Raw genomic sequence first — 11,277 nt, 5'->3', positions numbered from 1 at the left:
CTGGCTTTCAGAAACTATCCATTGGTAGAATTGTAAGCAGGTGCTACCGTTCTGTAAGTCAGGTGCTGAGCACCATGCTTCTTGGTCAATGCCCCCCCTCCTTCCCCCCCACCTCCTCCTCCTCCTTCCCCTCCCCACAAGTCGTGTGGCTCCATTTTCTTTTTACATGGTGTACATTGGATGTTCCGCGCGGCCTGTGAGTTCGGTGGGGTTTCACATCATTCCATTTTGAAACGAATGGAAAGAATTGTGTAATGTATTTGAATTTCAAATCCAGGGTCTATAAATAGAACTTGGTTAGAACACAGCATCGCCCCTTCATTTACATATCCTCTCTGGTTCGTTTTCTTCCCTCTCCTTTCATGCTACAATGAGAGCTGAGTAGCGGTGGAGATGGCCCGACACGCAAAGCCATCCCTTGGGACCATCAGAGGCTGGGTAGGCTCTGGGATCCAGTGGTACCCAAATCCTCAGAGGCTCAAGACCTTTCGAAAAATGGCACAGAAGGTGACGATTACACACTCGAGCCGCCGTCTCCAGATTACGGATGACCTCTAGTACAACAGAAGACCATGTAAATAACTACTACATCGTATTGCCTAGACAGTAATGATGAAAAACAAGTCTGTGCTTGTTGACAGTAGGAGCAATTTCCTCCAGATATTTGATATCTTCCATTGGTTGACCTTAAACAACTGAGCCGCAGCTTCATTTCTAAAAATGCTAGACAGATGTACGGTCTCTCCTCTACTCCATACTTGGGTTTGTATAGTCTGTGTTCTGTGTAGACTACAGCTTTCAGCTTTGTGTTCTCCTCTGTAAATTGGTGCTCATTTGGGGGAAAGAAATCAGCTTAAAGTCTCCACCATTCTGAATAGTCCTGTAGGCATAGCCTCACATAACATTTTGTGCATAAATTAGTTATTCATATGACATTATTTCTGTTTATGTGTCTAATAAATTACCAAGATGATGAGCTGTGGTCTCACAGGAAGAGACATATAGGGAACAACACACAGATGCAGATGTTTTCTGGCAATGTCTTCCTGGCAGGTCTTCTGATGTATCTATCCCCTCTGTGCGGCTTGCTATCTGTGATAGCTCAGGGACTCAGCACCATCAGGGGCAAAGTAGGTTCTCATATGTAAAGAAATAAGTGGCGAATGATGACAAGAGTGGTGGTGAGAATTTGGGTATAAAGAAACAAGCAGGGCTCAGGGGAAAAGCATGTACTTAGCGTGCGTGCATGAAGTTCTGAACTCAATCCTTGGTGCACACACACACACACACACACACACACACGAACACTGAGTGCACTGATCATTTAATTATTCCTTAGATTCATTTGGAAACATGCACAAAATGCAAATCCCATCATTTTATGAATGTGCATGAGTTAGTTTTAGACATAGCTTCCAATCTTCTGTCTTGTCATGAACATGTACTGTGCGCCAGACTCTGGTAAATACAGTTTCTAAGTCAGCTATGATAATTCTTATTTATCCAGAGGAGAATATTAATTGTAAGGGATAAAAAAAACCAAAGGTTTCTTTTTAGGAGCTAATGTCGCAGAGCTAGAGGAAACCAAAGCATAACAAATTCTAAACTCCAGGCATTCCCGTGCAATGACTTCTTCCGCCCGTCACGAAAAGATGGTTTCAACAGTCCACTTGTTAAGCAAGTAGCCTACAAATGGCAGCAGTTGTGACAGCTATTCTTGACAACTCAAGAAAAGGAAAACAGGTAGACACTATTCAATTTAAACTGCTCACTAAACATTTATAATGCTTGCTACTAGAATTAGTATTAAAGACATCAGAAGATATGTATAAAAGGCAGAATATGACATGCCATATGCCAAATTATCCATGGTAGGTTAGTAACAATTAAATGACCATGTGATAAGAATAATTAGGCCGTGTGTTTGTAGAAAACACATATTTGAAGGCCTTTAATTACTGTGAGTGGGTGCAATCTTGTTGGAGTCCAAATTTATGCTTAAAAAACGCAATGTGTATGTATTCCTAAAATTGGCTGTCACTTTCCAGGTCATCCTGTATGAAATCTCTCTCTTCTCTGAGCAAGCAAATACATTACACACACACACACACACACACACACACACACACACACACACAAAATTACTAGTGTTCTACGAAGGGCAGTTTGTTTCTTTTACTAACGGTGATGGACTCATTTGGAGGCAGATTTCAAGAACTGCTGGAGTGAAATTTCTTTGAACTGGAGTGACTGGAATGGCCTGTTTCGCTTCAAGTAGACGTGATTTATTTAGGTCTCCCAAGGAGCACAGGCCACAGCCGGCGCATTACGATGGTAACATCTGAAAGCCAAGGTTACCTTGGGTTAGCACTGGGCTAGTGTTCCCATGCGGCAATCAACATCCGGCACGATCCACCCGCAGAGGGGAAAGGTCCGCTCCGGCTCATGGCTTTGGAGGGTTCACTCCACAGCCTGTTGGCCCTGGCTTTTTTGGGGGGGGTGGGTGGGGAGGGAGGGAGTTCCTCCTGAGGGGAGGGCATAGCCCTAACACCGCTCACCTCCGGGCCCGGAAGAGGGGAAGAGAAAGAGGAAGCGGCTGTGTTTCCACTCCTGCCCGCACTGGCACACCCCCAGGCCCTGAGCACCTCAGCTCTGCCTCTTCAAGGGTCCATGGCCCCCCGATAGCGCCAGGCCAGGGGCCACGCCTTTGATACCTGGGCATTTGGGGAATACTTTATATCAAACCTCCATATCTTCTGTCAAGATGAAAAACGTCCACATGTGCTTGAAAGATTTCCTCTCTCTCTCTCTCTCTCTCTCTCGCTCACCACACACACACACATATACACACACACACACACACACACAACTCCTTCATGTCAGTGAGAACGAAAAGGAGAGGGAGAGAGGCCCGGGGTTCGTGTTTGCTGGAGTCCACCCGGGTTCCAGCAACCTCGACCTTCGCACTTTGGTCCGGAGGAAGCTCTAACCGGTGTCACGAACTTCCAAAGTCTCCGAGGCTCTTTGCTTCCATCTTGTTCTCACAGAGCAAAGGCAGAGAGGATGAGAATCTGGTGTCATCCAAAACGTCTTGCCACAAGGAAAACACAGGAAGTGACCTAGACTGTGTACACTCAACCAGCAGAGGATGGGAAGCAGCTCCTGGTGTGTGTGTGTGTGTGTGTGTGTGTGTGTGTGTGTGTATGCAAAAGTATGTGTGGCTGTGTGAGTGCGTGTGTGTGAGCGTGTGTGAGCGTGTGTTCATGTGCGTGAGTATATGAGTGTGTGGGGAGGTGGCTCTTCTCTCTCAGGACTTTATTCACACTCAGAGGTGTGAGGTCCCGCACACACCGGGGGCTGGGTGGGCCTGAAAGAAGGCGGAACGCCTGCGATGGGGCACACTGAACCTGGGTTTTCCTCCGCCGAAAAGGTGAGCGAAGGGTATTCCCCCCCCCCCCCCCAGCATTTGTTCAGATTTTAGTTGTTTTTCCTTAGGAATCATTATTTCGGTACTCTGGATGGTCACCGTGGTCCGTCAGGAAATAAGAGAGGGAACGGAAAGGCGGCCTTCATGAGAAAGATCCAGACGTCACGCAAGGAGGAGCTGCGTCTTCTGGGCGTGTTTGACATCGCGAGTGGGCGGGTCCCTGCGCGCACGCGCGTTTGTCACGCCGTCCTGTCGTGCTTGTACGCATTGGCTGTAACACCTTAAAGGCTCGTTGGTGCTTCTGAAAGTTGCCCTCCGCGCTTGCTCTCCCCCCGGCTGTGGGGGGCTGTTCTGAGGGTTCTTTTCTACTGAGCTGAAGGAAGGAGAGTTACATTAGACACAAATCAGTAGGCTGGGGTTCCATATACAACGTACACAACGGAGCCGTGTCTCCGTCTGCGCAGGTTTGAGGTCTGGCCGCGGCGTTCTCCAATCGGCTTGAAATGTGCATTCAGCGGGGGGTGGTCGAGGGCTCTCTGGTGAATCCCAGCCACGCTGGTGGGCAGAAGAAGCGGGCCGGCCCTGTCCTCGGCGGTTGAGAGGAGGGGCGCTAGGGGGTGAGGGTGAGCTTCCATTGCACCTGCCCTGGGGGAAATAAACAGATAAAAACCCCACCTTCACGGAGACTCTCATCATACTTCGTAACTGCATGAAAGGCGAGAACCACGTAAACGAGGGGAAAAGAGACGCGGAGAGAACCCTCCCCAGAGGCTCAGCCACTGCATGCTTTGCTCCGCTTCCTTCACCTCCCTCCTCCCCGCCCCCCTTCCCGCCGCTCCTCTCCCTCCTCCTCTTCGTCATTCTTTTCAGCAGGGGCCATATCGTACTGATACTGTCCACGTGTAACCGCGGCAAGAGGCTTTGATGAACGCGTGACACACACACACACACATCTCAGTCTTGCCATCTTCCGGCGCTGTTGTGATTATTCGAATTTCATAGAAGCTGAGGCTTCACGTAGACTGGGTTTCAGGAAGAAATCGCAGGTGAGTCGATGAAGGTGGGACTCTATCGGAGAACAAGGCCCAAGAGAAGGGCCGTGAATGCAGAAGTCGGTTCGGCACCAGGGACGGGGAATTAGGCTGGCAGAGGCGGGATGTGGGAGCTGAATGAAACGACCCGTCGGAGTGGAATTCGCTTCTGAGAGCCGCAACGGCTACATGTTCTGTTGGTTAAAGTTGATTTTTTAAATTACCTCTACGCGGTGGTACAAAGGGCGTTCCCAGTTTGACACGTCAGTGTGTGAACAAAGCGCATCTCGGGTAAGGTCACCCCTCTACCATTCTCCCCCATTTTGCCCCACTCCCCGCAGCCCTTCAATTTACCTGGCTCCACTTTCACATGTCGCACTGAATCCAGCAAAGAAGCAATTAAAAAAAGAGTACTTGAGGACCAAAACAGAATTAATTTCTGAATTTTGAGGCTAGGAGGGGCTGTTAGCAGCAGTGCATCCATTAAATTGCAGATGATGGAAAGGTTGATCGTGACTAGCTGGGGAGATATTGCAATGATCGGTGAAGGATTTCATTCACTGATCGCCAAAAAGTGGGAAAGCCAGTCTACGAACACTATAGATATGGAAACTATACTGGAGGATGCCGGGAAACACCCAAGGACAGCAGTGCACCGGCGAGAAGCGTGTGGTTTCACCCTCTTTTCAGTAGAAATTAATTCCCCTCTAGAGAAGGAACCTGGAGTAGCCAAGGAGCACTGGTGGGCGGGGGTTGCAGCGAGAACGTCGGGCTGAGCGTGGAGGAGCTCCAGACACTGGGCCAGCCTCGAGCCACGGCGATGGGCCACGTGGATCCGGCCCCCTGGACGCCCAGTGCGGAACGGAACTGGGGGCCACCGACTCCCGAGGCCGGGGGGGGGGGGGTCGGCGACGAGGAGAGGCGCCTTCCTCTCACCCAGCAGACCCAGCCGTGCACGGCGTGCTCCTCCCCACACTCCGCAGACCGTGCCCCCCGTGCCCCGCCCATGCCACAGGGTCACCCTCGCCTCAGACCCTCGAGCAAGGCCGGGCCAGGATGACCGGGGGGCCACGGACCACGGTGAGGCTGACCCCTGGATTTTACGGATGGAATCTCAGACGTGGTCGATCTGCCGAGAGACATTCCCACGCAGGACCCGTGAAGAGGTGGAGGGGGTCCGGAAGTCTTCCTCATACAACTAACTATTCCTAGGCCTCGCCCAAACCCGAGGCAATGCATTGTCACAAGGCAGAGCCCCCCACATGCACCATTAACTCTAGGGGTGCTAAAATCCAAGGCCCAAATGGAGACATAGGAAATGCAGATGAGCTAGAATCGATGCGTTAGTAGATGATGATGGAATGTTCTGGAAGGAAAGGTAGCGCCACAGAGTCAGTCTCTACTCAAGCTCAGCCTCGCTGGGCAGGTCAAGCTTTCCATGCATCCGTCCTGGGAGTCACAAGAGAAAGTGTCCCACCAGCCAGACAGGACACTAAAGGCTCCCGTGTAAATGAAACCCAACCTCAATCCCAACCTGGAGAACACGTACCAATAACCCCAATTACCCGATCCCGACACTTATTTTCCAGCCTATTCAAGGGGGTCGGTGGCAGACCGGTTGCATGAGGTAAGGTAAAGTGTGTGTGGAAAATGCTGGAAAGACGAAGATGCATGCCTGCAAACCAGTAGGCATAGTTTCTAAAAATAAGGATTTCTCACTGTGACACTTTTATAAAAATGAGCTAAAATATTAAGTCTTTTCACTCCTGATCATGAGTGTCGTGAAAAGAAACTTTTCCAGTTCTTGCAAGAACCACTCCTTAGCTGAACCCTTAAATAATTCTGAGGCCTCTGTGGAGAGTCCACAGCTCTCTCGACAGAAGACGCGGCCCAAGTCTCATTCATTCCTCCTTCATGAGCAAACGCTCAACTTGCTTTGGGTTTTCTTTGTAGGAAAGCATTGTGTTAGCTGGGCACTGGTGGCCCACATTTAGTATCCTCGGTGCTCAGGAGGTCGAGATCTGAGGGACACAGTTTAAAGTCAGCCCGAGGAGAAAAAAATCCAAGAGATCCTTTTTATCTCCAAGGAATCAGCAAAAAGCCAGACGCAGAGCTAAGAGGTGGCTCAAACGGCAGAGTACCAGTCTTGAGTGGGAAAAGCATGGGGCTCTGAGTTCAAGGCCTAGTACTAACACACACACACACACACACACACACACACACACACGAAAAAAAGGAAGAGCATCTGACTTCTTCTATTCCTCATGTCTGTACAGATACCTAAGCGCACAACATGGAGGTTCCCCCTTCGCAAAGTTAACCTTTCCAGCATTGGGGCTCGTTGGCCACCATGTCGGCTGACTGCGGACCGGAGGCTAGTTAATACGTTCACTCCTTGTGGGAGGACCCGCTTCCTCTCTTCAGCCTTACAGGAGTGTTGAAGTGAAAAATAGGCAATTTAAGAAGATATTCTTACTGTATCTTTATCTCAATAGTTCTAGGGTAAGTTCCTTGCAAACAAACCAAGACTTGCATGGAGTTCTTTTAGTCATGATTTATTTTTTTTAATCTCATTTTTCTTTGAAACACATCCATGGCTCAAGTAATAGAACCCTAGCCACCAATGAGCAAAGAAATATGTGCGAGAATATGAGACCCTAAATTCAGGCCTTAGTACCAGCACAAAAAAGAAAAAAAAATGACAGTGCAAAAGCCAGAGATGGAGAGCAAAAGAGAGGTAAAGAGAGAGAGAAGCCGGAGATGTAAAAGAATTTCATTCCTCCAGAAATGCGTTGACTCAAATCCATCATATAGAGACACTTCGCCAAGCCTTTCTATGGTGATCGCTTTAACATGTACACCCTGGTTCAGCCCTAAGTGGCCCCCATTTTAGAGGTCAAGGAGTTAAGTAACGTGCATGAATTTGTACGGCTCCACTCTCTGCTAGCATGCTGAAAAAAAACATCTAGCACCATCAAGTGCAGGTAATCATAACTCCATTCCACATCTGTAACTGTGTCGGAGAAAAATGTTTCATACGATGGTAAGAACTAAGTCATTATTTTGAAGATTTTAAAATGCTTCCTCTGATATGCACTTAAGTACTGACATCACACACCTGTGCTAGAAAACTCTGAGAGAGGTTCTTTGACTCATTTTTTTTTTTTTTTTGTAGATGTGTGTGGAAACTGAGATGAACAGAGGTTAATTAAAACACCCAAAGTCGGGCTGGGAATATGGCCTAGTGGCAAGAGTGCTTGCCTTGTATACGTGAAGCCCTGGGTTCGATTCCCCAGCACCACATAGATAGAAAACGGCCAGACGTGGCGCTGTGGCTCAAGTGGCAGAGTGCTAGCCTTGAGCAAAAAGAAGCCAGGGACAGTGCTCCAAGCCCCAGGACTGGTAAAAAACAAAACAAAACAAAACAAAAACACCCAAAGTCATCAGCTAGTGCGTGAAGAAGGCTGGACTGGGCATATGCTACGGAAAAGAGCAATGGGGGACTCAGTACCGACGTCACGGGGTTGCTCCGCCTTGGAGCTGAGGGTGACCAGGGTGAGTGTATGCGCAACTCGGGGAGGAGAACCAGGGCCTGGGACGCCGCCGGGACCAGGCGGTTCTCACAGATCCCGAGCGGCTGTGAGTGGTGCCGAGGAGCCGAGGAGCGGAGCCGCGGCGGTGGGCCTGGACGAATGCAACGTGTGCACAGCTGCCAGTGGGGTTTTTTCAAGCGGGTCCCAGCGACTCGTGTCTATAGCGCTCAGGAGGTGGTGTCTGGGCAGACTGTGGTGCGTGGAGAGGAAGAAGAGGGCATCACCAAAGGACAGCCAGCCACTGAGATGCCGGCAGAGACACCGCGGCGAAGACACGAACGTGAACGGCACACGCGGAGCAGCAAGCAGCGCGGCTCCAGGGCGCCGGTGAGGGCGGGCGCACAGCCTGCTCTAATCCTTACGGCTCAGGAAGACTCAATGTGTGTGTACAATGGCTGCTTTTATCCAGGCATTAAAACAGGAGATAATTAGGTGTTTAAAAAAAAAGAGAGAAACATTTTAGATTTTTTTTTTTTTAAAGAAAAAGTAAGTGCTGACTGGAAGCTGTCTATCATAACCGGGACAGTCCTGAGAAAGGGAAGAGCAGTTCACAGAACTCGATTACGATGTACCACTTGCTTTCTTTGGACATTTTATGCTTCTTACTCATTTCATTGTACACACACACACACACACACACACACACACACACACACACGATCTGAGGATCGTGGTTCAAAGCCAGCCCAGGCAGGAAAGTCCGTGAGACTCTCATCTCCAATCAACCACCAGAAAACCGGAAGTGGAGCTGCGGCTCCAGTGGTAGAGCGCTAGCCTTGAGCTGAAGAGCTCAGGACAGCGCCCAGGCTCGGAGTTCAAGCCCCATGACCCACAGAAAAGAAAGAAAGGAAGAAGAAAGAAAGAAAGAAAGAAAGAAAGAAAGAAAGAAAGAAAGAAAGAAAGAAAGAAAGAAAGAAAGAAAAGCAGCTTAGCAATAATAATTTTTGAAACCACATTCATCCAAGTTTAGCTGAGTAGGTACTTCACCGGCCACACAGAATGCTCTGTCCAGAGAGACAAGGAGGCATTTTGGTGGGGTGTCGGCTCACGCAAAGTGGAGGGTTGGTTTCTTCCATCAAATGCCAGAAACGTGGCAGCCATCTGTCTTCTTGAGATCGGGTAAAAATAGGAGCTGTCAGTAAAAGTTGTACTCGTTTTGAAAGCCACAGACGGCCTGTTCCTTAAAAAAAAATTAAAAAGTGTCTGTTTCAGGGGAGCTGGGCATGTGGCTCATGTCCTGCAATCGCAGCTCCTAAGGTGGCGGGGGGAGGGGGGGAGGAGATCCTAGTGCGGGGCAGCTTGGGCTAAATAGCAAGACCCCCCCCCATCTCAACTAGCAAGTCAACACGGTGCATGTCTGTAACCCCAGTAGGTGGAAAGGTGGAAAGGTGGAGGTAGAAGGCTCATAGTCTATCACTGGCCAAAGTGTGCAGGACCCTTAGCTGAAAAAGTGAAGCAGAGAGGGCTGTGCTAATGGCTCAAGGGGGAGCGTGCCTGCCTAGCAAGTCAAGAGCCAGAGTTCATACCCTGCAGCCACTAAAAGAGAAAAGGAACTAGAAGGAGGGAGGGAGAAAAATGTGAGTAATCGGTGTAGACGTGCGTTATCACAGATATACGTGTGTCTATGTAGGTATACACATGTGTGAAACTATGTCTCCTTTAAATCTCAAAGACTCTAGAATAAGCAATGCTGGGGTTACTGAGTTTTCCAAAGTATATACAAGTGGGATGCAGGCCGTGTTTTGGACAGGCCTGATACTAAAAATAAATAAAAAGAATCTAAGAATACGTTTTTAAATGTCCTACCCAAACCATAATTCAGAGCTTCTTGCCAACCCTACTCTAATCCTATACATCTTAGTTTCTACTCAACCCTAATTGACTGGACATCATCCGTTTGATGGACATGCATCCATTTATGGACAGACATCAGTTTATTCTTTCGCTACTCAATTTCCTTAAACTGACTTCTCCTTTTCTGACTGAATCTCTGCTCTACCATTACAGAATCGAAGCAAAAATGATTTCCCCAAGAACATCCCATCCATTCCATAGGTAGTTCCTGTTACTATTCTTGCAGTCCATTAGAAACCTATGTTCTTAGAGGCTCTGATGACATTTTTTAAAAAATTCTTCTTCTGTACCCCTCATGAAAAAAGTCTAAAATCAGAATCTCAGTATTATGGTACAATAGTCACAGAGAGGCATAAAATGAGATTTTTTAAATAACTGGAATCTAAAAAAAGACAAACAACTACAAAAGCAATACTTGCAAAACTGTTTGGTGTAAGTGAACTGAACACCTCATGGGGGGAAAGGGAAAGGGGGAGGCGGGAGGGGGGCTATGAGGGACAAGGTAGCAAACAGTATAAGAAATGTATCCAATGCCTAACATATGAAACTGTAACCTCTCTGTACATCAGTTTGATAATAAAAATTGAAAAAAAAAATAACTGGAATCTTCAACCACTGGAACAAGAGGCTTATTTAGACTTTATTTCGATCTTAAACCACAGCTGTTGTCACTCTGGTTTATTTGCATTTATCAGCTTACCTGTAATTTTGAATGATGTTTCCACTTGTGAAACATCACTGCTGGGAAATTAACTTCCAACAGCATTGACAGTAAGCTAAGTGGTTGGTGAACTGATGATCTTATTTAGACTTAGGGTACCACTGCTGTCACTCTGAGCCATTAGTTTATCTGGAAAACATGGGCTGTTGGATTCAAGTGGTCTTTGGGCTATTTCAATGGACAAGATGTTAAAAACTTGAAGATTCTCACTCCACTAGGCCCCCCTATTCAGTAAATAAACTTTCAGCAGAATAGAATTAGACAATGGAACAACAGACTCAAAATGAAGCCCAGTAGCCTGAATTCACCCATGAGTTATTGGGTGCCAAGCCCTGTGCTAGAAACGAGGGCTTTAACGGTGGCACACAACAAAAACGTATCGGGAAATGACAAACGCACACTAACGGGTCATTCCACTGCAGCAGCTGATGGGAAGAAAATGAGTAGGAAATCCAATAAAGCAGTGGGGCCGTGGATGGAGAGCAGCTAGGGAAAGCCTTTGCAAGGGTGACGGCGAGCTAGGAACGGGAGGCTATGTGGAATCATCGGAGCGCGGAATGCTTTTGATCGGACAGGTCATTCACACCAGGCTTTCTCTGTTGTTGCTGTTTGTTGTTCTTGGGCCCTGGGGCTTGAACAGTGCTCAGGCGC

Source organism: Perognathus longimembris, chromosome 18 (genome assembly GCF_023159225.1).
Source record: "Perognathus longimembris pacificus isolate PPM17 chromosome 18, ASM2315922v1, whole genome shotgun sequence".
NCBI classification, from domain to species: domain Eukaryota; kingdom Metazoa; phylum Chordata; class Mammalia; order Rodentia; family Heteromyidae; genus Perognathus; species Perognathus longimembris.
Note: the sequence above shows the minus strand (reverse complement) of the source record.